The sequence below is a fragment of the Hylobates moloch genome, unplaced genomic scaffold (assembly GCF_009828535.3).
Source record: "Hylobates moloch isolate HMO894 unplaced genomic scaffold, HMol_V3 SCAFFOLD_6, whole genome shotgun sequence".
Lineage (NCBI taxonomy): Eukaryota > Metazoa > Chordata > Mammalia > Primates > Hylobatidae > Hylobates > Hylobates moloch.
This window is the reverse complement of record NW_026652281.1, coordinates 11,301,133-11,320,628: the sequence shown is the minus strand read 5'-3', so window position 1 is coordinate 11,320,628 and position 19,496 is coordinate 11,301,133. Positions and strand designations below refer to the sequence as shown.

General features: G+C 42.4%; 1 protein-coding gene across 1 annotated transcript in view; it reads left to right on the top strand.

Moving 5' to 3' along the window:
* The window catches only part of WWOX (WW domain containing oxidoreductase), an 804,193-nt gene extending 787,931 nt beyond the window's left edge, over positions 1-16,262 (top strand). Inside the window, exon 9 of the transcript XR_004248664.2 lies at positions 15,691-16,262. The gene's annotated coding sequence lies outside the window, so the exon portion shown is untranslated. The remainder of the gene's footprint in view (positions 1-15,690) is intronic.
* The last annotated feature ends 3,234 nt before the right edge of the window (positions 16,263-19,496 follow it).

The window sequence follows — 19,496 nt, the reverse complement described above, 5'->3', positions numbered from 1 at the left end:
CAGTTTGTAATGTATCTTGAGCTAGGACCATATCCAAATTACTGGCCTTTCCAGTTTTTCTTTAAATAGGGTCAGTAGGTGACCACACTCAGAAGCCAAGCCTGCAGCATCAGGGTTGAGGAACAAACTCTTTCTTTGGTCTAAAAATTCACGTATGAACCCTTGCCACCAGCTGCATAAATATGATAGCCAAAGGGTTTCCAATATGTGATTTGTCATAAAGGCTCCTATTGCAGGCTGGGTCTAGTCCTTCTTAACTCTGTGGAAGGAGAAGGCTTGAGGAAATGTTCGCAATTGGAGAAGGGTGCATTCTGTTATGTTCTTACCTCACTAAAAGTGGTTAATGATGAGAAGGGGTGGGTCAATGACAAGAAAAGTGGAGAGGATGAGACCAAGAAAACTGTAACTCATCTTCCTGGCACACTGGTGAGTGGGGTAGAGCAAGAACTTTAGGTGCAAAGGAAAACTGAGTGGACATTTTGGCTTGGTTAACAGAAAAAAAAGAACAACCCAATCTATTTTCATATCCCTTGCTATTTTATGTACATATTTATCGATATACTTTTTGTTCTAGAAATAAATGGGAACTTAGGCACAATCTTTTACACATGTTACCTCAACCGGTGACTCTTCATAATCTAGAGCTATTATAGTTTCCAATTGATAGATGGGGAAACTGAGACTTAGAGAAGTTAAATGAGTTTGTGTGTGTGTGTGTGTGTGTGTGTGTGTGTGTGTGTGTGTGTGTTTTAAAGACAGAGCCTGCTCTGTCACCCAGGCTGGGGTGCCGTGGTGCAATCTCGGCTCACTGCAACCACCACATCCCAGGTTCAAGAGATTCTCCCACCTCAGCCTCCCAAGTAGCTGGTATTTCAGGTGCCTGCCATCACGCCTGGCTAATTAAGTGAGTTTCTTAAAGTCCTACAACTGGTGAGCTGTGAGCTGTAAATTGTGGAACTAATCTTTATACTGCCAATCTGAGACCTTTTCTGACCTCATCGCTGCCACTGTAAAATGAATTCTAGCCCCAGACCATGACATGCCTACTAGCTTAGCTCTAAGCAGAAAGATTCATTATCCCAAGAGTTGCGAAAATGTGGAAGAACTAGAACTCTCATTCACTGCTGGTGGGAATGTAAAATGGTGCAATGACTTTGGAAACAGTTGTCCAGTGCCTTAAAAAGTTAAACACACACATACATGACTCAGCAATTCCATTCCTAAGATCCTATTGGAAAGAAAACAAATGCTCATACAAAGGCTTGTTCATGAATGTTCATAGCAGCAGCATCCATGATAGCCAAACACTGGAAATACCCAAATGTCCATCAGCTGAGGAATGGACAAACAAATGTAGTCTATCCACACAATGGAATACTACTCAGCAGTGAAAAGGAACTAACTCCGGATACATTTAATAATAAAGATGAACTTCAAAAACATTATGCTTAGTGAAAGAAGCCAGTCATAAAAGCCCACATAGTATATGATAACATTTATATGAAATTTCTAGAAAAGATGAAAGTCTATAGACAGCAAGCAGAATAATGGTTGCCTGAGGCTGGGAGTGAGTGGAGGGGATTACCTGGAAAGGGTGGGGCAATTTTGGGGGGTGAAGAAAATGTTCTAGGACAAGACTGTGGTGCTGGCTGCACAACTGGATAAATTTACTAACAATCCTCAAACTGTGTATTTACAATGGTTAAATCATATGGTATGAGAATTTCCCATGAATGAAGTCATAAAAAATGAATTCCAGGACCATTAAATGAGGTGACTGAGCGAATAGTTATAGGAACATAGAAAGGTTTTCACCCATTCTGTATAATTAGACAAATGCTGTTACTATCTGTCCAACAGTTTAGCAAGAGTCACTCTGAGATTGAAGAGAGGAAGGGAAAGTTGGAACCATTGCTGATGAGCCATTCATTGGCTCTGGCTCAGTATGTATGTCTAAGGTTCACATGCCCCTAACCCTCAAATAATGACCATTAAGAATCTGTCTGGCAGCAGAGGAAAGACCTGTAGCTCTTCTAGTCTTTATGCTATCTCATTCTCTCATGGATTTTTAATATGTCTTTGCATCTCTGAGAAATGTGCACCTTTTCCCCCCTTTTTCCGTTAAAACACACCTGGATGCAAGCGTCCACACACGCCCACACACACCCACACACACATATGATCTGTAAAAAGTCAGAAAAGCCAAAGTTTTAAAGGAAGAAAATAAAAATGACCCATAATCCTATCATTCAGAGATAACTACTGTATGTTTATTTACATTAGTTTTGATTACCTTAGTTTAGAATGTAATTTTAAAAACTAGTATATGTAATTAAAATTGTATATACATTTTAGTCGACCATCAGCCGCGTTATTCGTATTCTGTGGACTCTGTGGTGGGTGGGGTCCAAGCCTCCCTGAAGCAGATCTCTATGCTGTCACCCTGCTAGGAATGAAACACTCAGGGGTTAGAAGGGGATCCAGGAAAGCCCGAGAGTTCGTTGTGATCATCTTCAGTCGGAAAGTGCCTACTTTTCCAAGCATCCAGACTGCAACCTGTCTTTCCTACTCAAAATGGTTTTTATGGATTGTATTCTTATTTGGCAATTGCCTGGACTACAGTCACCAACACAAGTTTATACACAAGAAGTGCACACAGCCCTCCCTCCTAGCTCATCCGGTAACAATTTAGATGAAGGATACAAAATAGGATTCATTTCATGACCCAAGTCTGGTCAGTTGAAACAACTGATTGAAGTGCTGTGTTGAAAAGGATTTTGACGCTGCACATGGGCTTGTTGGGAAAGGGTGTCATGATAGATTACTGATTCTGCGGTATTTTTGTGGACGTGGGGAGTGGTGGCCTACTTACAGTGCATGGCCCACTCTGATTTAGATGAGCAAGCGCTGCTGAGTTGTAGATTTCTAGTTTCTAAACAACAGTAAGTCTTGCCCCCAGATAGCCTCTTAGCAGAGCGAAATGCCAGCAGAGAAAAGACTCAGCATTTGCTTTGGAGTAACTGTGTGTGTGTATGTTTATCTCCCTTTTACTCATGGGCTCTTTTTTTCCAAATAACTGAGGGGCCAGCACATTTGGGGAACATGGGATTTATCATTTACCTCCCTGCCTTGGGAGTCTATGTTTATGTGAGCTTAAAGGTTTTGGAAGCTGAGTGGCACAGATCAAAGTCTCTCCACTGATCTGTCTTCCAGTCCTCAAGGGGACTTCTTACGTCAACTACAAATCATTGATCAAAGTATTGGTCTGTCACCTGTCCATGTGTAAGGCCAGGCCTAAGTGCTCTGACAGGGCATGACTCAATCCTCAAACAGGAAGGGGGAAATTCCTTTCCGTCTCCTAACCCTAAGACCCTGGATGGCAGTTCATCTGCTTCCTCAAGATTCTCTTGATACACATCCAGGACTGTGGTTTCTATTTTGCTTGATGACAATCACCCAATTTCTTTGACTAAATAAATGTATAGACACACATTACATATTTTCATTCTAAGCATCGTAAGTTTTTCAAACTTTAGAATCACAAGGTCCATTAAAGGACGTCTCCCCTGACCTTCCCATTTTGTAGATGGGAAGACTAAGGTCCAAGCTTGAATGACCTGCCATCGTGGGGATAACCAGAATCGATACAATGTCTTGATTCAAGATTCAGAGCTCATTTTTTCTGCATCAGATTAAAAAAAAAAAACAACCCTCACTGATCTTTTAAATATGTAATTCTTCCTCCTCTTCTCCTCTTGTCTCTCTGCTCACCCCTACCAATGTAATCAGTTCTTTTTTTTTTTTTTTCTTTTTTGGAGACAGAGTCTCACTCTGTCGCCCAGGCTGGAGTGCGGTGGTGCGATCTTGGCTCACGACAACTTCCGCCTCCTGGGTTCAAGCAATTCTCCTGCCTCATCCTCCCAAGTAGCTGGGATTACAGGTGCATGCCACCATGTCCAGCTAAATTTTTGTATTTTACTAGAGACCTGGTTTCACCATGTTGCCCAGGGTGGTCTCAAACTCCTGAGCTCAGGCAATCTGCCAACCTCAGCTTCCCAAAGTGCTAGGATTATAGGCGTGAGCCACCATGCCCGGCCTAATCTAATCAATTCTTTTAAATCTAAAACCGTCTGCCTGATTCTGGTTTAATACAACCTCTGGAGTCTTAAGTGTCCCAATAGCCAGGGTCCCATAGACTCTGCTTATGATTAATTCTTCTGGGGAAATTAATTTCTCAAGGTAAAACAAGTTTTTAAATTATCCCCTATTGCTCATAGAAGCAATTCAGTAAATATTTGTTGAATATCAATTGAATGAACAAATAGCATTCTACATTGAATGTAGTAATTCCCAACATTCCCGAAGAGTTTTTTTTTTTGTTTTTTTTAATGAGGCAATCAGGGGTGAAAACACCCGCTGCTGTCCTAAGACAGAAAGAGAGGGGATTTTTCCCCACATGGCTTTGTCCTTATTCTTATAACCTGTATGCACTGCTGAACTTGCTGAATAACCATGTCACAGTGGCAGGAGAGGGACTGGGTGAACTTGAGCCTCGATGCCTGGATTAAAGCCTTGTAATGATGTTTGCAAAGCATCAGGGGCACAACTGAATGGTTGGCAAAGGCTTTGATGAAGCTTGTGTCCACCACAGTTTCCGATGCTTCTGCCCCTGGGTGGTCAGAAATGAGTCCTGTAAGCCACAGGTGACAAGATCTCCAAGGAGCCAGTTCACTCTTGGATGACTCTGGAGCTGTGGTGACAATCTAAATCCTAAATTGAGGCTTACTAGGAAATGCACTAGGTGACAGGCTCTAGAGAAATGGCTATTAGGAGGTTGCTCAGGCTGTAGTGCAGTGGCACCATCTCAGCTCACTGCAACCTCAGCCTTCTGGGTTCAAGCAATTCTCCTGCCTCAGCCTTCCAAGCAGCTGGGACTACAGGCAGGCACCACCATACCCAGCTAATTTTTCGTATCTTTTTTAGTAGAGAAGGGGTTTCACCACGTTGGCCAGGCTGGTCTCCAACTCCTGGCCTCAAGTGATCCACCCACCTCGGCCTCCCAAAGTGCTGGGATTACAGGTGTGAGCCCCTAGGCCCTACCCCGGCCCCCTCCTTTCTGGTCCCTCAACCTGTTTTCTTACAGCCATGCCCTAGAGAGAGCCTGGCTGTGGCTTTGCAGACCCTCTCAGAGGCCACTCGACAAGGGCCAACTGGAGAGAAATCTGTAGTCTAGGGCACAAAATATCTGTCAACCCTTCTAACCAGTGTTTGAAGTATGTCAGACGTTCTATTTCCACTTCTAATGAGGAATTAGAGGAACGGAATTATAAAGGAATTCTGGTTATAATTGCATGCACTTTTAGAGACAGTGTCTAACAGTGCAACCCATAGAATCAGGCTGCCTGGAGTCAAATCCCAGCTCTGCTGTTACCGAGATCTCTATGAGAGCTCAGAAAAGTTTTCTTAGTTTCCCCAAGTCTCAGTTTTCTCATAAGAAAGGTGGGCATAATGAAATAATGTAGGAAAAATGCCTGTTGCAGACTGAGGACTCAACATTGTGATAATTAAAGCTGTTACTAACGTCATTATTAGAAAATAGCCATCTTGTTTTAAAGAAGGGAGTTAAAGGAAGGAAATGCCAGGCTGAGAGATGAGACAGTGAGTTACAGTGGGGGATAAAGGGACTGTGGTGTCACACAGACCTGGCATCTGTGGCCTTGAAAAAGTGCATTAATCACTCTAAGCCTCAATTTCTTTTTTTAAAAAATAATAAACTAAAATACCTTAGGGCACATGGTAGGAATTCAGTAAATGCTCATTGCCTTTCTCATCCTTTTGCTTATCTCACATTTGCTTGCAGCCAGTGCTCAAAACCATAGACAGGTGCTGTCCCCAGCCACTCTCCGCGTTTCTCTTTCTTTGCCTTCCAAAGCTGCCGTCTTGGTGGTTATTGAAGCATCAACACTTACCTCACATGCAGAGGCCCCTTTTATTTTTTTTTAAATTTTTTTGAGACAGGGTCTCACTCTCTTCCTCAGGCTGGAGTGTAGTGGTGTGATCTCAGCTCAGTGCAGGCTTGGCCTCCAGGACTCAAGCAATCATCCCAAGTCGACCTCCTTTGTAGCTGGGACCACGGGTATATTTCACCATGCCTGGCTAATTTTTGTGTTTGTGTAAAGATGAAGTCTTGCCTTGTTGCCTAGGCTGGTCTGGAGCTCCTGGCCTCAAGCAATCCTCCTGCTTTGGCCTCCTGAAGTGCTGAGATTACAGGTGTAAGCCACCACACCCGGCCCAGAGGCCTTCTTTAAATGGCTGGTCCTTTTGTCTTCCTCCATGTGGGTCTTGGTTCCATGTGCATATTCAGTTTGTGAAAAATTTGAGATGTGCACTTGTTATGTATGTGCTTTTCTGCATGTAATTATGCTTTGATGAAGTTTAAAAATCTGCTTTACAGCACATCAGAAAGCTTATCCACCATGATCAAGTGGGCTTCATCCCTGGGATGCAAGGCTGGTTCAACATACGCAAATCAATAAATGTAATCCAGCATATAAACAGAACCAAAGACAAAAACCGCATGATTATCTCAATAGATGCAGAAAAGGCCTTTGACAAAATTCAACAACCCTTCATGCTAAAAACTCTCAATAAATTAGGTATTGATGGGACGTATCTCAAAATAATAAGAGCTATCTATGACAAACCCACAGCCAATATCATACTGAATGGGCAAAAACTGGAAGCATTCCCTCTGAAAACTGGCACAAGACAGGGATGCCCTCTCTCACTGCTCCTTTTCAACATAGTGCTGGAAGTTCTGGCCAGAGCAATCAGGCAGGAGAAGGAAATAAAGGGTATTCAATTAGGAAAAGAGGAAGTCAAATTGTCCCTGTTTGCAGATGACATGATTGTATATCTAGAAAACCCCATTGTCTCAGCCCAAAATCTCCTTAAGCTGATTAGCAACTTCAGCAAAGTCTCAGGATACAAAATTAATGTACAAAAATCAGAAGCATTCTTGTACACCAATCACAGAGAAACAGAGAGCCAAATCATGAGTGAACTCCCATTCACAATTGCTTCAAAGAGAATAAAATACCTAGGAATCCAACTTACAAGGGATGTGAAGGACCTCTTCAAGGAGAACTACAAACCACTGCTCAATGAAATAAAAGAGGATACAAACAAATGGAAGAACATTCCATGCTCATGGGTTGGAAGAATCAATATCGTGAAAATGGCCATACTGCCCAAGGTCATTTATAGATTCAATGCCATCCCCATCAAGCTACCAATGACTTTCTTCACAGAATTGGAAAAAACTACTTTAAAGTTCATATGGAACCAAAAAAGAGCCCGCATCGCCAAGTCAATCCTAAGCCAAAAGAACAAAGCTGGAGGCATCACGCTACCTGACTTTAAACTATACTACAAGGCTACAGTAACCAAAACAGCATGGTACTGGTACCACAACAGAGACATAGATCAATGGAACAGAACAGAGCCCTCAGAAATAATGCTGCATATCTACAACTATCTGATCTTTGACAAACCTGACAAAAACAAGAAATGGGGGAAGGATTCCCTATTTAATAAATGGTGCTGGGAAAACTGGCTAGCCATATGTAGAAAGCTGCAACTGGATCCCTTCCTTACACCTTATACAAAAATTAATTCAAGATGGATTAAAGACTTATATGTTAGACCTAAAACCATTAAAATCCTACAAGAAAACCTAGGCAATACCATTCAGGACATAGGCGTGGGCAAGGACTTCATGTCTAAAACACCAAAAGCAATGGCAACAAAAGCCAAAATCGACAAATGGGATCTCATTAAACTAAAGAGCTTCTGCACAGCAAAAGAAACTATCATCAGAGTGAACAGGCAACCTACAGAATGGGAGAAAATTTTTGCAACCTACTCATCTGACAAAGGGCTAATATCTAGAATCTACAATGAACTCAAACAAATTTACAAGAAAAAAACAAACAACCCCATCAAATAGTGGGCAGAGGACATGAACAGACACTTCTCAAAAGAAGACATTTATGCAGCCAAAAAACACATGAAGAAACGCTCATCATCACTGGCCATCAGAAAAATGCAAATCAAAACCACAGTGAGATACCATCTCACACCAGTTAGAATGGCCATCATTAAAAAATCAGGAAACAACAGGTGCTGGAGAGGATGTGGAGAAATAGGAACACTTTTACACTGTTGGTGGGACTGTAAACTAGTTCAACCATTGTGGAAGTCAGTGTGGCGATTCCTCAGGGATCTCGAACTAGAAATACCATTTGACCCAGCCATCCCATTACTGGGTATATACCCAAAGGACTATAAATCATGCTGCTATAAAGACACATGCACACGTATGTTTATTGCAGCACTTTTCACAATAGCAAAGAGTTGGAACCAACCCAAATGTCCAACAACGATAGACTGGATTAAGAAAATGTGGCACATATACACCATGGAATACTATGCAGCCATAAAAAATGATGAGTTCGTGTCCTTTGTAGGGACATGGATGAAACTGGAAAACATCATTCTCAGTAAACTATCGCAAGGACAAAAAACCAAACACCGCATGTTCTCACTCATAGGTGGGAATTGAACAATGAGAACTCATGGACACAGGAAGGGGAACATCACACTCCGGGGACTGTTGTGGGGTGCGGGGAGGGGGGAGGGACAGCATTAGGAGATACACCTAATGCTAAATGACGAGTTAATGGGTGCAGGAAATCATCATGGCACATGGATACATATGTAACAAACCTGCACATTGTGCACATGTACCCTAAAACCCTAAAGTATAATAAAAAAAAAAAATATGCTTTAGATAGAGGTTTGAATGTCACTAATTGCAAGCCTATACCTCCTAATTGGAATTAATAAGGGACTAGCTCCTATTATCAGAGTTCTGGTCGTCACCCTTCAAGTTGACTCTCTCCTTATGCTGATTTTTTTTTTCTTTTAAATAGGAGCACAAATATTTACCATCTAGCAGATGTCGTAAGAATGTAAGTTGTTCAGCCATTTACAGCTTAGTCTTTGGGAGATAGCCATTCATTTTAAATACTTGGAGGGCCAGGCACAGTGGCTCATACCTTGTAATCCCTGCACTTTGGGAGGCTAAGGTGGGAGGATTACGTGGGGCTAGGAGTTGGAGGCTAGCCTGGGCAGCATAGTGACACCTCATCTCTATAAAATATTTTTTTAAACTCCACTGGGCATGATGGTGCATGCCTGTCGTCCCAGCTACTTGGGAGACTGAAGAGGATGATTGCTTGAGGCTGGAACTTCAAGGGTGCAGAGAGCTGTTATTGTACCACTGTACTCCAGCCTGGGCAACAGAGTGAAACCCTGCCTCAAAAAGTGAATAAAATTATAAAATAAAATGAGATCTTGGAAGGCTATATTTTTTGCCAGGCCACGTGTTTGGTCCCTGGGAGTATAGCTAGGAGCAGTCACAGGTAAGATCATAGTCTCTCTGAAGACTTCATTCTAGTGGCCATAAAAAATGTGTAACTACCCACAGTAATCAAATTAAAGAAAGCTTCTAGCTGAGCGCGGTGGCTCACGCCTGTAATCCAGCACTTTGGGAGGCCGAGGCGGGCCTCGGGAGTTCGAGACCAGCCTGACCAACCTCGTCTCTACTAAAATTACCAAAAAAAAAAAAAAAAAAAAAAAAAGCCGGGCATGGTGGCACACATCTGTAATCCCAGCTACTTGGGAGGCTGAGGCAAGAGAATCGCTTGAACCAGGAGGTGAAGGTTGCAGTGAGCCGAGATGACGCCACTGCACTACAGCATGGGCAACAGAGCGAGACTCTGTCTTAAAAAAAAAACTTCCATTTGAGCTGCCAGGAAAGGAGGCCCTGGGATGGGGACTTGAATAGAGAGCTGCATCCTGAACAGACATGATCTTGGGTGAATGAGAGGCTAGGAGCGGAGGGAAAGCAGACGCAGTTGCTAAAGCTGTCAAGTCCCGCTCCCTTGGAATGCAGTCCTGGTTCTGCTACCTCCAGCGGGGTCGATTTCAAAAAATTATGAACTTGTCTGAGCCTGATGTAGTGCCTGGCCAGGGCTCACTGCAGCGCCTGGTATACAGGAAGAGCTTGATGTTATTCATGGCAAAAGATGTCTGGATGGTCTCCACTACAGATTCTGATGGCAAGTGACTTAAAGACGTATTGGCAATGGGTAGTGGACAAAAATTGAAACAACTTGAACTGAGTCTGTGAGCAGAAGATTTTTTTCTTTTCTTTTTTTTTTTTTGGCTGACTGTCATGACTTAGTAAGGCCATCACGGGATGCCAGAACATCTACCCAACTGTTCCATGCATAACCGCCTACACAGGCCTTCTACATAGGAGTATATTTGGCTGAGACTCACTAGTAGAATGATTTCCACTGGACTTTCCTACAGGAGGTGGTAAATGATCCCTCAAATAGGCCCAAGAGCTCCCCTTCAAACGTAGAGACACAGTCCTGTGAAAACATGCATTTGAGCCAGGAAGGCCTGCCCCCATGACTTCACGTTGCATACATGCCTTTGAGGACTTGGCCTCTTAAAGGAATCTTTCAATATCCTATGCTTCTGAAAAAGTTACTATTTCATTTGCAACAAGATGGCTCAACAAGCTAGCTCTTCCTGCCCAGCAGACTCGGTGGATTCTGAAGAGGGTCTCGGGCTGACTCTCTACTTAATGGGTTTGAATTCAGGAATGTTGCAAGGTTGCATGAGATTAAGCCCCTGAAACCTTTCTGAGGAACAGCCAGGTCAAATTTCAGTGTTGGATGTTCACTGCTTCTTTAGGGTTCTACCACTCCTAGTAAATCAAGTAATAGATTTCTGTTAAAAACCCCAGTATGCCAATCTCAGTGGCAGCCATCTTGCTTTGTAAGCCTTCTCTACCTTTATGATTCTCCCAGTATATAAGACATTTCCACTGTCTAGTCCAAATTAATATTTCTCTAATTCTCGAGTGTCTCATCTGCCTGGCTAGAATGACAAAAAAAAAATAGCAAATCAGTTTGACAGGTTCTTCATTAAGTGGAGAGTGTTTTGATTGCTATTTAATCTGTTTTTCCTTCTCTGTCTTCTTGGCTATATGGAATTCACTTTGCCTCTCTTCCCGACTCTTCATATCCGTTATCTCAAGGTGAGTATCGTCAGAATCCCGGTACATTTCACCAGCCACCTTTTATAGAAGCTTAGAAAGATGGAGGCAAACCCATAAACAAGACTTGGTTTTTCTAAGCCACAGTGGCAATTGCCTACTCGATTACAACTCTGTCTACTCTTTCAACTGGCCTGTCAGTGTCGGCTCTGCATGTCCTGGGTAATCCTACAGTTGGTGACAGGGTTATTGACTTACAGGTTTCTAGGGCATCTCATTCGTTTTTTAAAAGAATGTTTTTCCCACCCTTTTATGGCTTAGTAGAAACTTGTTCTAATTCTTTCTCCTGATACTATTTAGCCTATGAGTATTTGGGAATAATCACCCTCCCTTATCTAGTCCTACAGATTTGTTTTGAGTTATACCCGCTTTAGGTCTCCCACCCTCTCTTATTTTTATAAACAGGCTCCGTGGTACTATATACACTGCAGATGGATGGCAGTCAACCTGCTCTTTTTGTGCTGAGGAAGTCTGGATATTTCAACTAGTTTACATGACTTCCTTACCTACACTACCTTATAATCCTTTTATAAATTTTGCTTTACGTTTTAACAACGGAAAACGCTTAAGATTTTTTTCCTTTCTTTTTTTTTAATTCTTCCATCAGCTGTCTTCAAAAGCAGTTCTAAAACTTCTTATTTTAAGATGGTACCCATTGTACTTCAGTCTAAGTGATGGCTGCTTATGGCCATGCCCCTTCTTCTGCACTTTGGGTGTTTTGTCTGGATTTTTCTCTCCTTTCCTTTTGTAAAAAAGGATGAATTTTCCAAGAATCTGTTATGACAGAAACTCACCAGTTCTCTGTTGTAATCAACAAATAGATTGTGAAAGCTTGACTCTTCTTTTTTTTTTTTTTTAAAGGAGTTTCAAGGGTAAGATCTGCTGTCTTGTGAATGTCAGAGAAGTTTCTCATTCTCTCCTTTCTTCTCTCTCCCACTCTCTTTAATTTGTTAATGCTTTCGACTTATTTTGCTTCGGGTAATTTTCAAAGTACTGCTTTCTCTAGAGATCTCTAAAAGGCAGAAGTTCTGGCTATTAAAGATTTTCCATTCTCAGAACAGCCCAGTTAGGGTACCCTCAGGTTATTTATAACTGGATTTTATCTCAGAAAATTAACTAAAAGAAGATTAACCAAAAATCTAAAGGAAAATGCCTTAAACACCTCATCTATTATGCTGTGCTCAAACAGATATTTTCATCTTAACAGCTTGGCAAACCCAGTGGAACGCTCTTTCTAGTTTGGGGCATAAAATAAGATAACACTCTGAATTCCTACAGGAAATCGTGTAACTCTACTTAAAATTAAGGCATAAAGTATGAAAATGTGTTTCCTCTGTATAGTCTTATTACTTTGCCTGTTAACTTAACTGGTTCCTATTTCTGCTGGTTCGAAGATCCCTAGGACATTTAAATACCTCTTCCAGAAACAAATTCTTTTCTTTACAAGCCCTCCTGGGTCATTGGGTTCAGTAAGGAAGAAGGTTTTGTATTTTGACAATTCCTTCATCTCTTAATTTAGTCAGATGAGGAAGGAAACCAGAAAAGTTAGTCCTGTGTCGTCCATCTAAGACTTTGTATCCCATTTCAGGCTGATTAAAAGGCAAAATCTTCACAGTAGGACACCAAGCCCTCTATATGCCCTTCTGCCTCCTCCCTCTGACCTGTCTCCACCTACTGTCCTCTTCTCTTGTTCTTCTTCAGCCATTCCTCAGACATGCCAAGTGTGTTCCTGTCTCAGACACTTTGCCTTTGCTGTTCCTTCTGCCTGGAGTATTCTTCCCATGTAGCACCATGAGCTGTTCTTCTCCAGAGGGCTTTGCTCAGCCGACACTTTATCAGTGAAGCTGTTTCTCACCACTCACTATAAAATGGCAGCCTGCCTCTCTGACCCTTGCACCCTTTCTTCCTTTTCCTGCTTTGTATTACTTGTGGCACTTATTATATCCATAGATAGAGACATAGATGTGGACATAGATAGAAACATAGACATACATGAGTTTTGTGTTTATTTTCCCACTTTCTAGAAGAATGTAAGTTTGTAAGTACTGAGGTTTTTGTCTCTTTTGCTCACTATTGTACTTCGGGGCCTAGAAGAAGGCTTAGCACATGGTAGACAATTAATATTTATTAGGTGAATGAATCTAGAAGTATCCTTGAATGTATAATGTCCAACTCACTCTACCACACAGCAACATAGATAGTTTTATATACATTTTATAGCTAAGCCCAACAGCCGAAAAAGCTAAATGACTTAAGCATCCACAGATACTCCTGGATGAGAGGGGATTGGAAATCAGGTCTGTTCAATTGCAAATCCCCTCTTGTGCCTTTTACAGGTCAGATGATTTTGTTTTTATAGGCTCTAGCAGGTCCCTTCTCTTTGCGTCACCAGAGAGGAAGATCCCCTAAGACAAAGCATTCCCTGTAGTTTTTAGCATAACTGGTACTGGCTCAGTAAGTATCCACTGGGGTTCGGAATACCACTGCCCTGCCTCTTGAGCAGCTATGCCTGCTTCCGGGGTGGTGCTGCATGCTATTCAGGAGGACAGACCGTGGATGGGAATCCTGAGCCACGACTCCTTAGCCTCATGACCTTGGGCAGATGACTGAGCCTGTCTGAGTTACAACAAATAAAAATACCATGCTGAATGATGGCCTAGCATGACATTGAGAAGTATGGACTTGGCAGGCAGGCCCCTGGGTTCAATTCCTGCCCCTGTCATTGAGTAAAGTAATTATTGTAACTTTGGAACAAATTGACCTCTCTAAGCCTCAGTTTATTCTTCAGCTAAATGAGGATGATTGATAATCAAAACTATTTTATAGGGTTTGGGGGAGCATCAAATGAAATAACACATATAAAAGGCTTGGTTTAATCTCTGAAGCACATTAACACTTAATAAATGTTAACTGTTATTATATTATGATTTACACCTATTTTACAGGGTTGCTATGAGTACATCATGAGATAATATGTATGAAGAACGTAGCACATTGCTTGGTACATATGAGGATTCTGTAAATGTTACCCATTTTATTGCTTAATTTCCTTTATAGACCCCTTCCCTGCAACACGTAGTAGTCTGGCTTCTATCCCAACAATGTTAGTGAAATTGCTTGCTTGAAATTTACGAGGCCAGGCGTATGCCTATAATCCCAGAAACTCAAGAGGCTGAGGCAGGAGAATCCCTATAATTCCTTGAGTCCAGGAGTTTGAGACCAGCCTGGACAAGATAGCAAAATACTATATCTACAAAACATTGAAAAAAAAAAAAAGCATGGCATAGTGGTACATGCCTGTAGTCTTAGCTATTTGGGAGGCTGAGGTGGGAGGATCGCTTGAGCCCAGGAATTTGAGGTTGCAGTGAGCTATCATTGTGTCACTACACTCCACCCTGGATCTGGAAGGAAGGGAGGAAAGGAGGAAGGGAGGGAAGGAGGAATTTACTGGAAACAAATTAACTTCTATAATCCTAAGTACTTGTTAAGGCAGAAAAATGCAGAGAAGAAAATTGAAGTTGAGGGCAAGGAGCTCATCTTTCAAGGTCATAGACCTTACTTGCAACAACTGGAAAAGGAGCTGGTTGGGCATGCCTGGCAGGCTTTTGTGACAAGGTAAGAGTAAGTGAAAATTGCATCTCAGTATGAGACACCGTAAGACCTTGATCGATGGTGGCCCCTCTGATGTTGACAACATGATGTCAAAGATGGTGTTTGCTGTTGTTTCAAATGTCTTATTTCAAATTCCCAATTAGTTTCTTCATGCCATAAGGGCAAAATCCACAGGTCATACTTTTTCAGGATCTGCTCTCACTTCGCCAAACATCTAATACCACCCTGGACGCTCAAAAAAAAAAAAAATTTGGCCCTTGGCCTCATGACCACCAAATCTGACATCCATCCAAGAGGCAACATTGTTTGTGCTTAGAAGTAATCCTGACTGACCATGGTGGCTCACGCCTATAATCCCAGCACTTTGGGAGGCCGGGGCAGGTGAATCACCTAAGGTCTGGAGTTCGAGACCAGCCTGACCAACATGGAGAAACCCTGTCTTTACTAAAAATACAGCATTAGCCAGGCATGGTGGCACATGACTGTAATCCCAGCTACTCGGGAGGCTGAGGCAGGAGAATCGCTTGAACTTGGGAGGCGGAGGTTGCCGTGAGCTGAGATTGCGACATTGTACTCCAGCCTGGGCAACAAGAGCGAAACTCTGTCTCAAAAAAAAAAAAAAAGAAAAGAAGAAGAAGTAATTCCTAATAGTCTGGAATCTCTAGGGTCTCTGGTATTGTTCTTTAGTTGAAGCCTCACATTTTTGTAAACATTTTGAAATCTGGTGTAATGGCTTTAGATGACCAAGAATTTATAGTCAAAAGTAGATAAAGTAAAAGAGTGAAAACAGAGATATGATCCGAGTTGATGATACCGTATGCAACTTGCCAAACACTTACATTTGTGAATAAGAAAACTGGCGTCTGTTTTGTGGTTTATTTCAGAGATGTTGGATCAAATCAGACATCAGAAAAGACGCCAGTACCAAACGAAGATATCTTTGCTGTATTTGCAGTTTTCTCTCTTATTAACATGAAAACAACTTACATGGATGGAAACATCTAAAGGCTATTTTTTATTTTATTTTCCATTACTTCACTGTAATGCTTTCACCCGTACCTGTGGAAATTAGACTGTCACCTGCTTTTAGCATCCTGTTTTCTTTCGTCTTTGTAATGAAGCCCTCTGGGAATTATGCGATTACAAAAATGAGCTACAAATCCTCATTCGGTATACAAAAGTATATAGCTGCTTTCCTTCTCTGTTTAAATAGTCTGCGAAACAAGAAATAATTAGTCAAGCACTATCGGTAATTAAGCACATAAGATGAACATTAAACAAACTGCAATCTTGCATCATTTTGAAGGTAGATAGGCAGGTTTTCGCGTTTGGAATCCAGCCAAAATGCCCATCTTCGGTCCCTTTGCTCCTTATTTATTATTGGCGAGGGAATTCACTTGCCGAACTTGCTGATGTACTCTTGCCAATGGTCCATCTGAGAGTTCACATAAGTGTGAGCGGCTATTTTTTGACAACACTACCTTTAGGAGAAGATGGTTTCAAAGAACTTACTGTATCAAATGGAAAGACACTGTGTTTTCCCAAAATGGGAGTATGTTTCTAAGTTGGGCTCAGTTCACGATTCAGAGAAATGCTCTGCCTTCTTGTATATGATATCACATCAGGCCAGACTTAGGTATAGGACCCTGACTCCTGTTTTCCAAACACTTTTTTTCATTATGAGTTTCTCTTTCGGTGCCCTAAAGCTTCTGGTAATTTTTTTTTTTTTTCTTCTTTTGAGACAAAGTCTTGCCCTGTTGCCAGGCTGGAGTGTGGTGGCAGGATCACAGCTCACTGCAACCTTTGCCTGCTGGGCTCAAGTGATCCTCCTACCTCAGCCTCCCAAAGTAGCTGGGACCACAGGGGCACACCACCATGCCTGGCTAATTTTTGTTGTTGTGGTATTTTTTGGTACAGACGGGATTTTCCCATGTTGCCCAGGCTGGTCATAAAACTCCTGGGCTCAAGCGATTCACCTGCCTCAGCCTCCCAAAGTGCTAGGGTTACAGGCATGAGCCACTGTGCCTGGCCCTGGTAAACTTTTGTCTACATAGCCGTTGCTGCCAAGGCAAAATCTGAAAAATGTTACAGTCTAGTTTAGTTAAATTTTTCCTGCAGACCAGATCTTCTAGGAAACTAATATACAGGTTTTCACCAAAATATATTTTCAAGGAAAACCAGAGGATAAAAGTTTCCAATGCATTTAGACTAGAAAATTAAATATTCAACAAACAATTTCAGAGGGCCAATTATTTGCCAGGCTCCTTGCTGGAATAGTCTATAACCTCAAGGCAATTGCTGCCTAGCTTTAAGATCAAGAGTAATTGTGACTTGATGTAAGGTATTTGTGTTGCTTTGTATTACATTCTTCTTAGCTCCATTGTGTTAAATACAGATAGACAATATTTGTACATGATAGGTTGGCTCACCATTAATCACTCAAGAAGTAATAGAATGATCAATGATTTTCTTTCTGGCTTGTCTACGCCAAAATGGTTCTTCTGTTCAGTTGGTTTCTATAGTGATTTTATGGATATAGGCATTTTCTTCTGGAATTAGGAGAACTGACAGGCCATGCACGGTGGCTCATGCCTGTAATCCCAGCACTTTGGTAGGCTGAGGGTGGATCGCTTGAGGTCAGGAGTTTGAGATAACCCTGGCCAACATGGTGAAACCTCGTCTCCACTACTAAAAATACAAAAATTAGGTGGTATGGTGGCACATGCCTGTAATCCCAGCCACTCTGGCGGCTGAGGCAGGATAATTGCTTGAGCCCGGGAGACGAAGGTTGCAGTGAGCGGAGATTGCACCACTGCACTCCAGCCTGGGCAACAGAGCAAGACTCCATCTGCAAAACAAAAACAGAAACAAAGAACTGACAATAAATAGTTTTCTCCGTTTTGTGACTTACTTTTAATTATTAAGAATAAGTGTCATAAAGCCAATACTTCCTAAAATGTGTATAGTATGTTACAGTTTTCAAAGCCTTTGACAATTATACGTAGGAAGCCAGGACAGTATTTGTATCCTCATTTCATAGTTCCTGGAAAACAGGTTCAGAGAAGTTAAGCAACTTGCCCAAAATAGCACAGCAATCCGACAGAGCCAGGATTGTCTTCCATCCTCTATTTCATTACCTGTGCCTCCCAGTAAATCATTGTAAGCTCCAATACAGTTGGAGAAGGTTCTGTTAACACACCATACATCTTTTTTTTTTTTTTTTTAATTGGGATGGACTGTCACTCTGTCACCCAGGCTGGGGTGCAGTGGTGCGATCTCAGCTCACCGCAACCTCCTCCTCCCAGGTTCAAGTGATCCTCTCTCCTCAGCCTCCCGAGTAGCTGGGATTACAGGTATGTGCTACCGTGCCCAGCTAACTTTTGTATTTTTAGTAGAGACAGGGGTTTCACCTTGTTGGCCAGGCTGGCCTTGCACTCCTGTCCTCAAGTGATCCACCCACCTCAGCCTGTCAAAGTGCTGGGATTATAGGCATGAGCCACCACACCCAGTCATACATCTTAAATATAAAGTTTTTACAATGCCACCATTAAAAAAAAATTGGGCATTTATGCATTTAGCAAAGACTTCCTCAGTGTCTGCTTGGTCGAGTGACACAAACTGGAACAGTGCATAGCCTGTCTTCCAAGAACCGGCACCAGCAATGTCATAGGCTGAGGGAGAAGCCGCAGAACTGTGACTAACATGTTTCTCTGACTGCTCCCGACACAAGGAACTGCAACTAAATTGAAGGCTTGAGGACAGGAAGCACCTTAGTGGTTCGCCTTTCATTTGAGTGTGCCCAGGGTCCAGAAAAGTGTAGATATTCAAGAAGAGCTGATCACCTGGTGGATACCACCACACATGCCTGGACACAAAATAACTCAGAAAACAGTGATAAAAGTTGTGATTGTGGTTGTTGTGGAAATTAAAGTAGCCTCCCCTTTAAGCTTTGTGAACTTCAGCAAGCTCCTGAACCCATCTGGACCCTCTCTCTCATCTGTAACATAGAGATGAAACACTAAATGCAATCCAGTGACATCCTGGATTCGACCCTGAGGCAGAAAAAGGACTATAGTGGGAAACTGGTGAAATCCTAATTCAGTCTGTCATTTACTTAATAGTAACATACTGTTTTTTTTTGTTTGTTTTTTGTTTTTTTTGAGACGGAGTTTCGCTCTGTCACCCAGGCTGGAGTGCGGTGGCGCGATCTTGGCTCACTGCAAGCTCCTCCTACTGGGTTGACGCCATTCTCCTGCCTCAGCCTCTTCGAGTAGCTGGGACTACAGGCGCCCGCCACCACGCCCGGCTAATTTTTTTGTATTTTTAGTAGAGACGGGGTTTCACCGTGGTCTCGATCTCCTGACCTCGTGATCCGCCTGCCTCGGCCTCCCAAAGTGCTGGGATTACAAGCGTGAGCCACCGCGCCCGGCCTAACATGCTGTTTTAATAAGTGTTCCACGAGCTGGACATGGTGACTCACGCCCCAAATCCCAGCATTTCGGGAGGCTAAGGTGGGCTGATCACTTGAGGTTAGGAGTTCGAGACCAGCCTGGCGAACATGGCAAAACCCCATCTCTATTAAAAATACAAAAATTACCTGAGTGTGGTGGTGCCCGCCTGTAAACCCAGCTACTTGGGAGGCTGAAGCAAGAGAATCACTTGAATCCAGGAGGCTGAGGTTGCAGTGAGT